This window comes from Centruroides vittatus, unplaced genomic scaffold (assembly GCF_030686945.1).
Source record: "Centruroides vittatus isolate TY-2023 unplaced genomic scaffold, ASM3068694v2 contig_890, whole genome shotgun sequence".
In the NCBI taxonomy this organism is placed as follows: domain Eukaryota; kingdom Metazoa; phylum Arthropoda; class Arachnida; order Scorpiones; family Buthidae; genus Centruroides; species Centruroides vittatus.
Window position 1 is genome coordinate 518320 of NW_027122581.1, and position 14194 is coordinate 532513.

General features: G+C 32.2%; 1 protein-coding gene across 4 annotated transcripts in view; it reads right to left on the reverse strand.

The window, feature by feature from the left end:
- The window catches only part of LOC136983869 (guanine nucleotide-binding protein G(q) subunit alpha-like), a 69836-nt gene that overhangs the window by 54779 nt on the left and 863 nt on the right, over window positions 1-14194 (reverse strand). The window lies entirely within an intron of this gene.

The following is a 14194-nucleotide window of genomic DNA, read 5'->3' on the forward strand; positions in this document are numbered from 1 at the left end:
TCGCCCTGAGCTTCTGGGGCTCAAGCTTTAATTTAATTGTCATGAGAAAGGAGTCACATGATCATCATATGTTGACAATAACGGTGCATTCTTGTCACCTATGTGTCAACTTTCCCATCTAATTGTTATCACAAATGGTGACCTCCAATCTAATTCTCACAAGAAGAAACTGGTTGATGTATAACATGTGCTATCTGCACCACAGACACGATTTACAATGATGACAAGTTGTTGAGGTTGTTGACCCACTGTCACAGTTTCTAGTTGATGATTCATCGTCTGTTGACAGTTCAGTAATTCAACACCAGTTCAAAGTCATTTGATGCTAGTAGACTGCGATGTTGTCATTGAATCAATGTCAGTCTCTATCAAATGTTCGCTGCACAAAATTCACTTCCATAGTTCACAAAAAAATCAGTTTGCTCCCAATTTTAATCTAAGGAAGTATATATGTTACAAAATGTTGCAACTAATTGCTCTCTCTCTTTTAAATTTACTAATCTATTTTAAAATGGATTTCACAATAGTTTTATTATTTATAGACTGAAGAGGGATTGGTGAAAGCTCTAATCCAAAATGTATATAGAGAAAAGATCTGCGAATTAAAAATTGTCTTATGAGTAATTCTTGACCTTGAGTGAACATTGAATTTGAAGGAAATAACAAATTTCTTTCAGTCGTCCAAAAATATCTTTTCCGTGATTGTTAAATTATGTGATTATATCCAGCAAATATTGCTATTTTTACTTTGTATTAAAAGTGTGTTATGTCCACATGGTTGTTTAATGTTTTCATGGTTGCACGCATGATGAGATCCAGAGTGTAACAAATACAGGGTGGGCCAACGAAAACGAAACGGCAGAGTGTTCATGTTCGTCGAAGCAAATCGCTCGGACAGGTCAATTTATTCTCAAGGAGACATCTTTTGCGATTCTGAATAGAACAGACAACAAAAACTTTTATAAACTCATTTATTTTGTATTAACTAAACAAACATTTATTTTGAAAAAAATGTTTGTTTAGTTAATATACAGAATTGCAAAAACTTTATTGCATAAGATGTCCCCTTGAGAATAAAATTGACCTGTCCGAGCAATTTGCTTGGACGAACACAAACACTCTGCCGTTTCGTTTTCGTTGGCCCACCCTGTATATGCTACAAGTGAATGTGTGTAAAACCAAAATGATTATGTTTGTCTGCAAAGATGAGCAAATAGATTGCATGATTGAGCTGGGTGGTGAACAATTAGACAAGTAATGAGTTTATATATTTAGGAAGCAGGTTAGATAGGAATGGAAGGAGATGGTGAAATCATCAGAAGAGTGAATGCAGGAGCACAGATAGTGGGTGCAATGAGTACATTTGCAAAGAATAAAAGGATGTCCAAAGAGGCACAAATGACTGTGTAGAGTGTGTTATAGTTCCTGTGCTCATGTATGTTAGTGAAACTTGGATATGGTAGAAGAGCATTACTGCATGTGAGATGAGTGTGTGACAATAAAGGAGAGACTATGTGAGAAATAAACAAGTGTTGGAGGAAATGGGGTGAAAGTGTGGTTCAAAAGACAAGTAAATTGGCTATAAGATTCACAAGGAATTCTTGAAAACATTTTTACAAAAACATTCTCAAATGTTTTGAAATATACATTTCGCATTGTGCTAATTTCTTAGCACTCTCAAATGCAAAATTTAAGCTTTTTTGGAAATTAGACAAAAATAAATAAAAATTTTTCATAAATTAACAGAAAATAGCATGAAAAGTTTTATTCATATAATTTGTTTTTTTATTTGTTATCTACATTTTGAGAGGTTTGTTTTAAATCTCAATGATTTCCAACAAGCTAATTCAACAATAATGTTGATGTAGTATTGAAATCATAATCCACAAAAAAAGTTATAAATAATCACATATTAATAAGAGATGAAATAAGATTGTAAGAAACTGAGTCCGAGCTGTATTTTTTGTTTTCTTTAATTATATTTTATTTTGGGGCTTATGTTTAGTTAGGGCAAAGGTTCCCTACTCACCCTCTGTAACAAAAGGAAAAAAAAACGAAGAAGAACCAACTCACCAGCCAGACGAAGTGCCGTAGGAAAACTAACACGCACTTGTGCTCCCAGACTCGGAAATTTGATGGAAGTTGCACAAAAAAGGGAAGAGGGAGACCCCACATGCACCTAGTGCCGAGGACTCGCTAAAGAACTTAATAAAAATGACATCTCAAACATGTAAAAAAGCCTGATAAAAATTAATGTAAAAGTATTTAGCAAAATTGTTGGAAATAAGCTGACCAGGGGAAAGATGCAAATACAGTAGAACCTCTATTATCTGGACTAATTGGGGATGAAGGTAGTCTGGATAAGGAAAAATCTGGATAATCGAAAAAGTAATAATTGACAATGCATATAGTATGAATAATTTTTATTTGTCTAGATTTACATATAACTTCAATATTAAATTATTTTTTATTAAGAAATTCAATTAACGAATTTTGTTTAAAGCTAGCTGTTCTTTTTGAAGCTGCTGAATCGCGAATACTTTTAAGACATATAAGTTGTCCTGAGTTACACTCTTCTTAGCTCTCAAACCACTTCATGGCGACATCTAAGCATTGAAAAGCTTCAGAATGTGTAGGACCAATATCTCTTACTTCGCAAATCTCTTCTTCGTCTTCTCAATCTTGTTCATCTGAGGCAGATATTTCTTTAATTATTCCTCATCATTCAAAATTTGGAATCCAGGATCGTTCACATCGCAATTTAACAACTCAGTTACATCTTCTTTGTCACATTCGGCACATATTGAAATTTGTGCTATTGCTTCCGCACTGTCTCCTATACCACTTTCTACTGTTACTGGAATTTACTAATGGTCTTTTCAAAATTTTGTTCCATGCATTCCATCACGTATGTACAGTACATAAATAGTGTCGCAATTTGCAAAGTGCAAATCAGCAAATTCATACAATTTTGGTTTATTTTGAACAATCCGGATAATCGAAAATCCGGATAATCAAGGTTCTACTGTATATTGTTAGATGGTTAAGTCTGTAAATGAGAGGGTGGTTCCAGAATGTAATTGTAATGTCACCTCAGAGTATAAAACGAGTAAGACCCGAGACAGAGATCGAGGTGAGCTTCTGATAGAGCAATAAATAAGGAAGAAGTCTTGGTGATTCAAAGGAGGTTGGATTCGAAGGAGGTTTGGACAGAGAAAGGTTCCTAGTATTGAGGTGATGGATAGGGTCATAGTTGTTTAAGATTGATTGTACATAGTCATAAGTTGACTTTGTCAGATTCTAAGAGGAATAGTTAGTAGATATTTATAGATAAGTTATCTTGTTTTGTCGGGTCTTAAGAATAGTCCCTTTATTGAATAAATTGTTTTGGTTTTTTACTAACTTGTACTGTACATAGTAATAATTGATAGTTCATATTAAAACTTGTTTGTTCCTTATTGATTTCAGTTTATAATTCATTTTTTGGAGCACGTGAAAGTCCAGGCCTGGCTTTCTAATTGTGAACCTACGTAAAGTACCCGTTAAGTTAACAGTCGTGAAGTTCTAGCGATCATTTCGCACATGATAACTGTCTTTTTTTTGTCATCATTATTTAGTACTTTAAAAAATTATTAATAAATGATCTTGTAAAGTCAAGTTATTCTAAGCTTTACTATTATACTATCTTTAATAACATATGTATAACTTCTATAAGATTTATATTTTTCTTAAATGGGATTTTTACTTTGCTTTTCTGTATTTTCAGAATTCACAGTAGTGGACAGGAATAGCAAATTTTTAATCCTGGTAAGAACATTTACAATAAAACTTAGCAGACGAATACACTGCCTTGCATACAGCCACAAACATTATATAACTCAAGTTTAATGAGCTCATACATTGATGGAAATAAAGAAGCTCTTCTTGTAATTTGAAGGCTGAAAAGATGTTGCCAAGATGACAAGGGAAATATCATTAAACTTGTGATACACTGAATAGAGAATTTATATATGTAGATCTAATATTGTAAGAACAATTGAACTGATGAGTTCACTAATTCCATATATGTACTTTCAGTATTACAGTAAATTTTTTGTACTAAAAACAAAAAGCAAGCAGAATGAAATCTAATTAAGCTAAAAATCAGTGGTTCTTGAAGTTATATAGACTGTGACTAAAATTAAGAGGATATTGAAATTGCAAATACAATGAATGACTGATTCATTTATCCTATAAAAATCACCTTAAGTTAAAGTGACCAGATATGTTAGGTTGAAATGTGGGACATTTTTGTGTTGTGGGAGCTAAAAATGGGATGGACCTCCAACATACATATATAATAATAATAATAATAATAATAATAACTAATTCATTAATAAATAATTAAGTAGAAAAATATATAAATACATAAATGCATAAATAAACTTAAAAATAACTCTTTATAGAAAATTTTTTTTTTCACAACTTGATGGCACTGTTTGTATATCTGTCATGGTATGCCTAGAATGGCCACTAGGCATACCACAGACCCTAGCTATTATTTAAATTAATAATAAATTCAGTATATTATTATTTGCAATAGGAATTTATTATTGAATTATTAATATAAATTTATTATTTATACCACGGAATGACACCGTTGCTGCTAGAATGCCCACTATGGAGCGTCCCGGGCTACTAGTAGTAAAAGAAAACGACAACTCTGTGCTCTTGACAACTTGTGAACATTTGAAAATGTTACATGACCAAATGCAGGACACTTCCCGGGACAGTGTTCACAATGCGAGACTAACAACCCAAATCCAGGACGTCTGGTCACCTTACCTTAGGTACATGTCAAAAAAATCTCTCTTACATTAGGTTATAGAATTGACAAGCAATGAATAAAAATATTCTTTCCTCTGGCTAAACAGCATAGAATTGAAACAACTAATGACTAGAGAAATGACTAGTACAGACAGACTATTTGCACATGCTCATGGACTATTAAGAACTACTGCTATATACCTACAGTAACAGTATTTCAAAAAATTATATATACAAATGAACAAAAAAAGTAAAACCTCAATAACTGCTCATTCAGGAGTCTAAAATCTCGAGGTTGCAATTATCAAGTAAGAAAAAAATCAAGTAATAAATTGCATAAATTTCCTGGCTTCACTGAAAAAGTTATGCAACATATTACTGGTTTTTTTAAATTTGGGGTGCCATTTTGAAAAAATTTTATAAGAAAATCTTCATAATTTCAAAGGCTTAAAACTCATATAAATAAAATTTTCATTAAGTCAAGATATAAGCCCTGATCCCCATCTCTCTCTCCAACTCCTTGAGTTCTGTACTCCAAAATTTAATAGCATCAATATCCCTTATATGCAAGTTACCATGCCAAATTTTGATTATTAAGATTTACTCCATCCTGAGATATGAAATGGAATAGTTTCTACTACATATATATGGAAATTTTTCCTTTTTTTGACCTTTTGAATGAAACACCAGGATTTGCAAAAAAAAAAAAAAAAAAAAAAAACTCAGAGGGTCAAATTTGACAATTACCCATGTTATAAAAACTAGGAAAGTAAAAACACTGTACATTTTATTCTATTTCACTTTTTATTCTTTATTTAAGTAATCAGATACTAATTTTTGTTTTATCATACTATTGCATTCTTTTTGTGTAAACTCTGTTGCATCACTAGACTGAAACTGAAATTTTTATAAAGTATTACTCAGGAGGAGGCAACTAAGTAGTAATGTTTTTAATATAGAAAGTCTCTCTTTTCCTGTTAGACACTTAACTAAGTCACCAGCTTTGTCTGACTTATTATCATTACTATTAGGTGCATTTTCAGCTCATTAGTGAAGATAATCTAGCTTTGTTAGCTGGATTATGCAAAGATGGGAATCTTTCATTCAGCTTCAAAATAAGTAGATGTTTCATGCGTCATGACATTCAGTTGGTTCAACAGTTGGTGCTCTTCAAACAATCTTCATGTATCAGAAATTACATTTGCAGTACAAAATAAAATCTTGCCTTTCTTGAAGAAACTCTCTATAACTGTAGAATTCATAAGATCCAAGCTTTGTTGACTGTACTACAAGCTTGTAGAATATCCTCCTTTCTACATTCTGATCCTGTTCCAATTTCTCTTATAAGATGTTGATGTAGAAACAAAAGTTTCAAACATAAAATTATACCCAGATTTAGCAGGTGGGTGGGTGTAATATGATGGAAAAAACACTAAATTAGCATTAGACAGTTCACTATGGCTTTTGTGGTCAGAAAATCCAAAAATAGTAGAACATTCCTGTTGCAATCACACATTTCTTCACTGAATACTTTTAGCCAGTTGTGGAAAATGCTCAATATCATCCATGCATTTTTATTATGTTTATACTGTATATACATAACAAACAATGGTTCTTAAAGCATCTTTGCTTTTCAAATTTATCTATCATTAAGAGGTCTTTTGTCTGAACCATTAGAGAATACCAACACTAATCTTTTCTTTGCTTCATATACCTCTAAGACAAGTTTCTCCTTTCATTGCTAATGTATGAGATGGCAGTAGATTTAAAAAATAGAGCAGTTTCAACATTATAAATAACATGTAGTTGATAATCATCTGTAACCTTTTTCAATGATGCTCTCCACTCAGAATCCACTTCAATATCCACTGAAGCTTCTTTCCTGTGTAGTATATTTGTTACATTAAACTTAGTTTAAAATTGCTCAACTTGCCTATTGAAAAACTTGAAGTATCTCTTTTACTTTAACTATTTTAATAGCTCTAACCTGCAGCAACATGTCAGAAACAAGAATATTTATTTTCGCCACATTATTTTGGAAACCAATTGTACAAATCTTCCTCTAGCTAATGATAAGCACAATTTTTCATGTGCTTTTGACCAGATATAGCTTTTTACCAGTTCATTCCTTTTCCTAAAAGATATAAGAATCTACATTCTTATAACTTTTAGGAATATGTCAATTCCAGATTCTCAGGTGACAACACTTTAGTCATTAACTTCAGCAAGACTCTTCAGAACCTTTACTTTATCACTGATGGAAAGATCATAGGAGAAAAGAAAGGGGAAAAGTACATGTAAAATAACAAACAATACAAAGCATGCAAAAATATATGTACAGTACATACAACATTCACTGTACAGCAAAGAAACATTAATTTCATTGTTGAAACAGGTCTTCCTATTTCATACAGTCTGTATGATACTTATAGTCAGCTGATACAAATGACTTATAGCCAAGGAGTACTTGTAAGAAGTGAAATACTTTCAATTTTGCAAAGTTTGGCCACATGGAAGTAGTGAATAATATTTCTCACATAGTTATATGTTTGACACTGACACTTGAAATCAGAAAATAAATTCCAACACTTTACTCAAACAAACATTTTCATCTGTTTTCAAATTGACAAATCAAATACAGAATTATACATCCACAAGAGCCGAATTATCGGGCTAGAGTTGGCTATAATAAATAAATAATTAATAAGACAATTTGGCACTAGAGCTTGGCGTTAGGCGCCATCTCTTACTAAACTTAATAATTATAATTAAATTAAATAAATAATTTTAATAATTTGGAACTGGAGGAAAAGAAATCGGCCCGAAGCGGGACTCGAACCCGCAACTTCTGCTATCCGTGCAGACACGTTACCAGTTACACTACCCGGACCTTCAGTCCGATTGCCTCCTCCTACACGGATAGCAGAAGTCGCGGGTTCGAGTCCCACTTCGGGCCGATTTCTTTTCCTCCAGTTCCAAATTATTAAAATTATTTATTTAATTTAATTATAATTATTAAGTTTAGTAAGAGATGGCGCCTAACGCCAAGCTCTAGTGCCAAATTGTCTTATTAATTATTTATTTATTATAGCCAACTCTAGCCCGATAATTCGGCTCTTGTGGATGTATAGCTTTGTAACGGGTTAGTCGTTATTTATTTACAAATACAGAATGAAACCAATATTTAAAAACATTTGTTTGAGTAAAGTGTTGGAATTTATTTGAGGTACTGGATATCAGTGGCATAGCGTGGGTGTCAGCCGCCCGGGGCGGAGGAAAATTTCGCCGCCCCCTTATTTAGGTATTTTTACAAGATATTATTTATTGTGAAATTTTGCCGCCCCCTAAAAGTGCCGCTTGGGGCGGGCCGCCCCTGCCGCCCCCACTACGCTACGCCACTGTTGGATATCGATGTATATTACTTATAGTTAATACCAGTTTTATGTGCTGATTTTCTGCATAGATTGCCATCTGGTGGATATACAAATATTGAGTAATTTTTCTTGTGGGAACTGCCATCTGGCAAGTAGTGTGATTATTGAGAATTTTACTATGAAAATATGCTTCGTGGAATTGTGGATAAACATTTCTGTACAATTGAGATTTTATGGTATATTGTATAAACATTTTGAAAAAAAATATCTTTCTTTTAATTTTTGAGTCACAGACAAATTATTGCATATCACTTAATAGATAATCATGAATATGGTGAAAATACAAAATGAAATTTAATAATGGTAACATCTGTAATAAAATAAATTTTTAAAATTATTTTTTCATAGATTTTGATCATAGTCTTGTGCAGAAGATGTAAAAGATCACGAGGGGTACTAGTCCACCAATGCAAGCCAGTGGGCCAGCAAGCTTGCCATAGCAGGCTGCTATGACTATGACTGAAAAGAATTTGTCTTCAATATATATGTCTTCAATACCCTTATAAAGTAGTAAGTAGAAATATAATAAAAAATAAATACAAAAATAGAGAATAGAAGATATAAAACATTTGTGACTTGGCAAAACTTTTACAATTGGCATTAGTAATTAATGTTGCAAGAGAAGGTTTACATCCTTTGGCTGATTTGATGACATATATCATTGGGCCTTAATAACAGTAGTTACAAAATGTAAGAGGAGATTTATTTTTCTAGTTATTGACAATTAAAACTTTAGGGAATGGAGAACAAATATACAGTAGTTATGTTTATGACGAAGACAAGCAACTGTTTGATAAAAATAAGAAAATAAAACTGTGGATGATTCACAATATAGTACACAATCAAAGTAGGTTGGAATGGATGTTGCATCCCATGGTTAATTGTAAATTGGTTTGTGCTAATTTTATGTTTCTACTGACTGAATGGCAAGAGACAGCATGGAAGATGACATTCAATGCAGTGATCATGAAATGTTTCTTGCATGAAACCTGGCAAGCAGCTCTGCTTGTGGAGGGGAGGAAAATATATTCCATGTGTTTCATCATGTGAAAAAGCTAAAAAGGTGTCAGTGGATGGAGAAAAGATGGAGAATAGATAAAACATGGGATATGGCAAAGTTATAAATTATCATATTAAAGTTAAGACTATATATATAGTCTTAACTTTAATATGTCAGTCAAGTCCACATAAGTCGACACCCCAAGGGGAAGTGGAAATGTGTAGAGTTATCTGACATGATGACTAAAGCAAAGTTGAAAAAACCCACAAAACTACAATTAGGAAAATACAGTAGTGCAATGTACCTCTCTGACCATCCATCACTGGCACTAAAGTTGGTTTCTACTCCAAGTACCCCAGCAATTTCCATCGCCTTTTGTTTCAGTATCAGTCCTGAAACAGGAAGATTCAATGAACGAATTTGTTTTAGCCAACGTACCAGAGCATCTTTGACATCTTTGTACAGCGACTTTCTCTGGCATTTTCGAGACAGCTGCTTTGAAAATCCAAGAAAAAATTTCTTAATTTCCTCTTTTTTCTTCAGAATTCCCACCAATGTTGTTCTTGGAAGGTTTTTTTGCTTTGCAAATTCGGCTTGCAAAGTTTTCTTATATTCAAATTCAGACACAAGTTTGTATTTTTCCTTCAGCATAAGCATTGTTAGCTTTCGGACACTCATTTCTAACACAAATGTGAAACATGTGCTTCAAATAATGCATGAACTGAGAAAATGCAAAATCGGATTCCGCTGTGACATTGATATAGATTGTATATTTTGTTTTTGTTATCTGTTATTATTTTACATATAAAAATACATAAAATGTTAAGGCATTTTTATTAATATATATATATATATATGTTAATAAATAACTCCCTCCTGAAAAAATGAGTTCACATCAGACAGTAAACTGTGCAGTGTGAACTCATTTTTTCAGGAGGAGAGTCAACGTATCAGATGACTAAATGAGTGTGGGACAGCAAAAGTATATCGATTTGTCCAGTGATGACGAGTTAAATGGTGCCGAATAAACCAGAGTTTTTTTTAACATTAATGTCTATGTAAGTCGGCCGGGACTACAGAAAACTGACTACTTAACCGACGGTGTTGAGTTATATCTACCTATGACAATTTATGCAGACTCACACACACACACACACACACATATATATATACTTGATACAATATACAGAGAAATTTCCTCCGTCACTAAAACTAAGATAGTTTACAATAGGCCAAGATCGGTTTACAGCTTACTCCGCAACGGAAAGGACACACTTGACTTGAAACACACACAGGGGGTATATGCTGTCCCACTTTGAGATGACAGATTTAATAGCCATTTGGTTTATGTGGGCTCAACCAAACACTCCCTTCATAAATGGCTTTGCAAGCACAAATACAACATTGACAATAAAAAATACACCACTGCCCTTGCAACTGTTGCCACGGAACTGGAAATCACAGCTGATCTACAAAATGCCCGTCTGATCAGACTCTCACACTGTACAGATCAACTCAGAATCATGGAGACTCTCGAAATATATAAAGCAAGATTGCATAACACGTGCATCAATTCTAAGGATGCAGTCAACATCTCTCACGCATGGAAATTTTGTTATGAGGAGTGCACCCTCATAACTGATTTTTCATTGGGTATATTTCACATGTATTCACTGTTTCACAAGCAAGATGTTACACATGCTTAACCATCATTTCAACACGAGCATAATGTTCCATTTTCAATCTTTCTTTGATATTATAAATTTTGAATTGCATTCGTTTCGGTTTCTTGTTCCATTTCACGCGTATTTGAATTCCTTATAACCGTAGCCTGAGAAAGACCCGGATGGGGTCGAAAACATTCGCTCTTCTGTAAACACATATCACTGGAGTTTCAAAGGTTTTGTGTGATGAATTATATTTCCTCCAGTATTTGCTAAGTTCATTTGTTATATATATATAATGTGCAAGAGTTGAAAATGTTATAAAGCTGTGTTTTTGGAATAGAAAGAAATAATCTTATTTTGTTGTTATTTAAGAAAGTGTTGTGAAGTTTTGGAATTTTTGGATAATGTTACCTATGGAAGCAAACATGGTGGCTCGTCTCTGAAACAGTGGGGATACACGTTCTAACCTAACCTAAACTAACCTATTCTAATAAATTACCATAATTATTGCCAACCAAATTATTAGAATACGAGTAATTTATTAGAATAGGTTAGGTGAGGTTAGAATGTGCGTCTCCACTGTTTCAGAGACAAGCCACCATGTTCGCTACCATAGGTAACATTAACAGAATTTTTTAATGGAGTCTAATATTAATATTATTGGTTGTGTAATTCAATAGTATTATGTAATAAATGATCATTGTGTTTATGCTTCTCAGTTCTGTTAAAAAAGACACGACAAAATTTGCTTTAACTAATGGTCACCATACTAGTTCTCGTTCTCACCTTCTCTCACAAGAATTATGAGATGCATTTATTAATAATTTAATAGTGGTTATAGTTGTAGAAAATGTATAAAAATTAGTTAAAATTAAATTATCGAGCAGTCAAACAGTAATAAATTTACAAAACATAAATGTGAGAAAATAACAAAAAAAAACAATATCCGCAGGGTGGCGACATCCATCACAGCACCATCCAAGTAGTAATATTTAATATGTGGAAATCTCTTTAGGTAAGAAAGGGATTTTAAAAAATTAACTTTTATGTAGTTGTTAAAGATGTGATAATCTCATATACTGAAAATAGGAATGGTTGGAAAGACCAGTCTGGTTCTTGATAGGGAGAAAAATAAAGGAAAAAGAAGAATGAAAAGAGAAGGGGGAAAACAACTTCCCCAATAAAGAAATATGAAAAACACTATAGCTTTAGTCAGTGGCATAGCGTGGGTGTCAGCCGCATGGGGCGGAGGAAAATTTCGCCACCCCCTTATTTAGGTATTATTATTATTTATTGTGAAATTTTGCCGCCCCCACTACGCTACGCCACTGGCTCTAGTATAAATTGTACACGTTGGTTTATTTCAAATTTACAAATTTTGTATTTATATGTTTTTGTAAATCTGTTTGTGGATGAAGGATATCATGTAACTTTATAGTTTAAAGTTTAATAGTGTAAAGTTGTCAAATGTAATACAGTCAAACCTGTTTTTATGCGCTCTTTTTATGTGCGATTTTTATTTGTGCGATTTTTTTAATGCAAATTTTTAATTTATGCGGTTTTTTTGTGCGATTTTTTATTTGTGTGGTATAGTTGGCGACTAGTCTCGTGCGATTCGTCATGTCTCACGTTGACTTATTATAGCTAAATAAACTTATTATAGCATAAATGCACTTATTATAGTAATATTATTGCATGAATATGCGAAAAATGAAATAATTTACTTTTTAAGTCAACAAAACACCACCTGGACAAAAATATGTAAAACAGACGATAGACCAGACGATGCAGTCAAGTGCTGACATCTGCTGTCAATAAATTCTATTTCGTACGGCTTTGAGTTATTTTCTATGTGAGACTTTTTTTATGCGGTCCCTGTTGACCGCATAAAAAAATATTTTTTTAATTGTGTTGCGAAAACTATTTTTTACAGCCATTCGTGAAGTTTCGTGCAATTTTTTTAATGCGTCTTTTTTAATGCGGTCCCTATCCCCCGCATAAAAACAGGTTTGACTGTATGTTAACATCATGTTGAAATATGTATACGTTTGAATTAATTTTGTGTATTATTATTCTTGGCATTTGTTGTGCAAATTAAGTAATGGTTGTATGTAATTAAATATTTAATAATGTTTGTATTACATTATGTGTATTGTTGGTGTTTATTTAAGTATATGTTATATTTTGCTATGTATGTGTCAAAAAGAAAGAAAGATTGTAATTGAGGTTGTTAAATGTATTTTAAAAAAAAGTAAATTTTAGGTTATTTGCTGGATACATCAGCTATTTGTTACATAAAATAACATATTTTGTTATATTAATTTTCATATTTTATAATAAAACCATAACACATCATAAATCATTACATTAAAAAAATTCAATCTTCCTTACACACCGGTGATTCAATCAAAAAATACACTTACATAAAACCAGATAACCGGAGTGATCAGTATTCGGGTCGCAAACGGAATTCGAAACTCGTTTCTTTCAAAAAGGAATATATTCGAATTTATTACTACTAAGCCTGATGAAGAGCCTAGAAGAGGCTACGAAAACGTTTGCAGACCCGAATACTAATCACTCCGGTTATCTGGTTTTACGTAAGTGTATTTTTTGATTAAAAAAATTTTAATAGACAATCCTGGAACCATACTGTGACTAAAAATGTTGGTAAGAAATTTAGATCTATCAGAAAGTCATAGCTGATTATTATGTAAAAACATTTTATAATGTTCTTTAAATGTTATAAAATACAAATTTTAAAAACATGATATGCTGTCTTCAACTAATTTATAAGATATTAAAATATTAAATTTTGTTAAAAATAGTGAAGATTTTCTAGGACATAAATAAACTGTATGATTTTTTCAGTTACATAGATTTGATCCATCTGTTTAGTTCAAAGCAATAAACTACATTTATATAATTATCTTATTTAAAGATTCTAAAATATAGCCAATTTAAAAGTTTCATCTTAATCTAAAAATTTCAAGATTTTTAGGTATAAATTAAGATGAGTATCTACGACATTCTATTTGTGCATCGGTTACAACAATAACATAAAATAGTACAGAAAATATAATAAAATTGATTAGTCAAACACAATAATATAATAAACATATTGCATAAAATCACATACTCAAATTAATAAACATTTTCAAAATTTTGCAACCAACCAATTAAAAAAAGAAAAATTCAAATGTACTGTAGTGTACTGTACATCAGAACTTGTATTTTTCCATTATGTAGAAAAATACAAGTTTTGGAATTTAAATACAATACTGTTA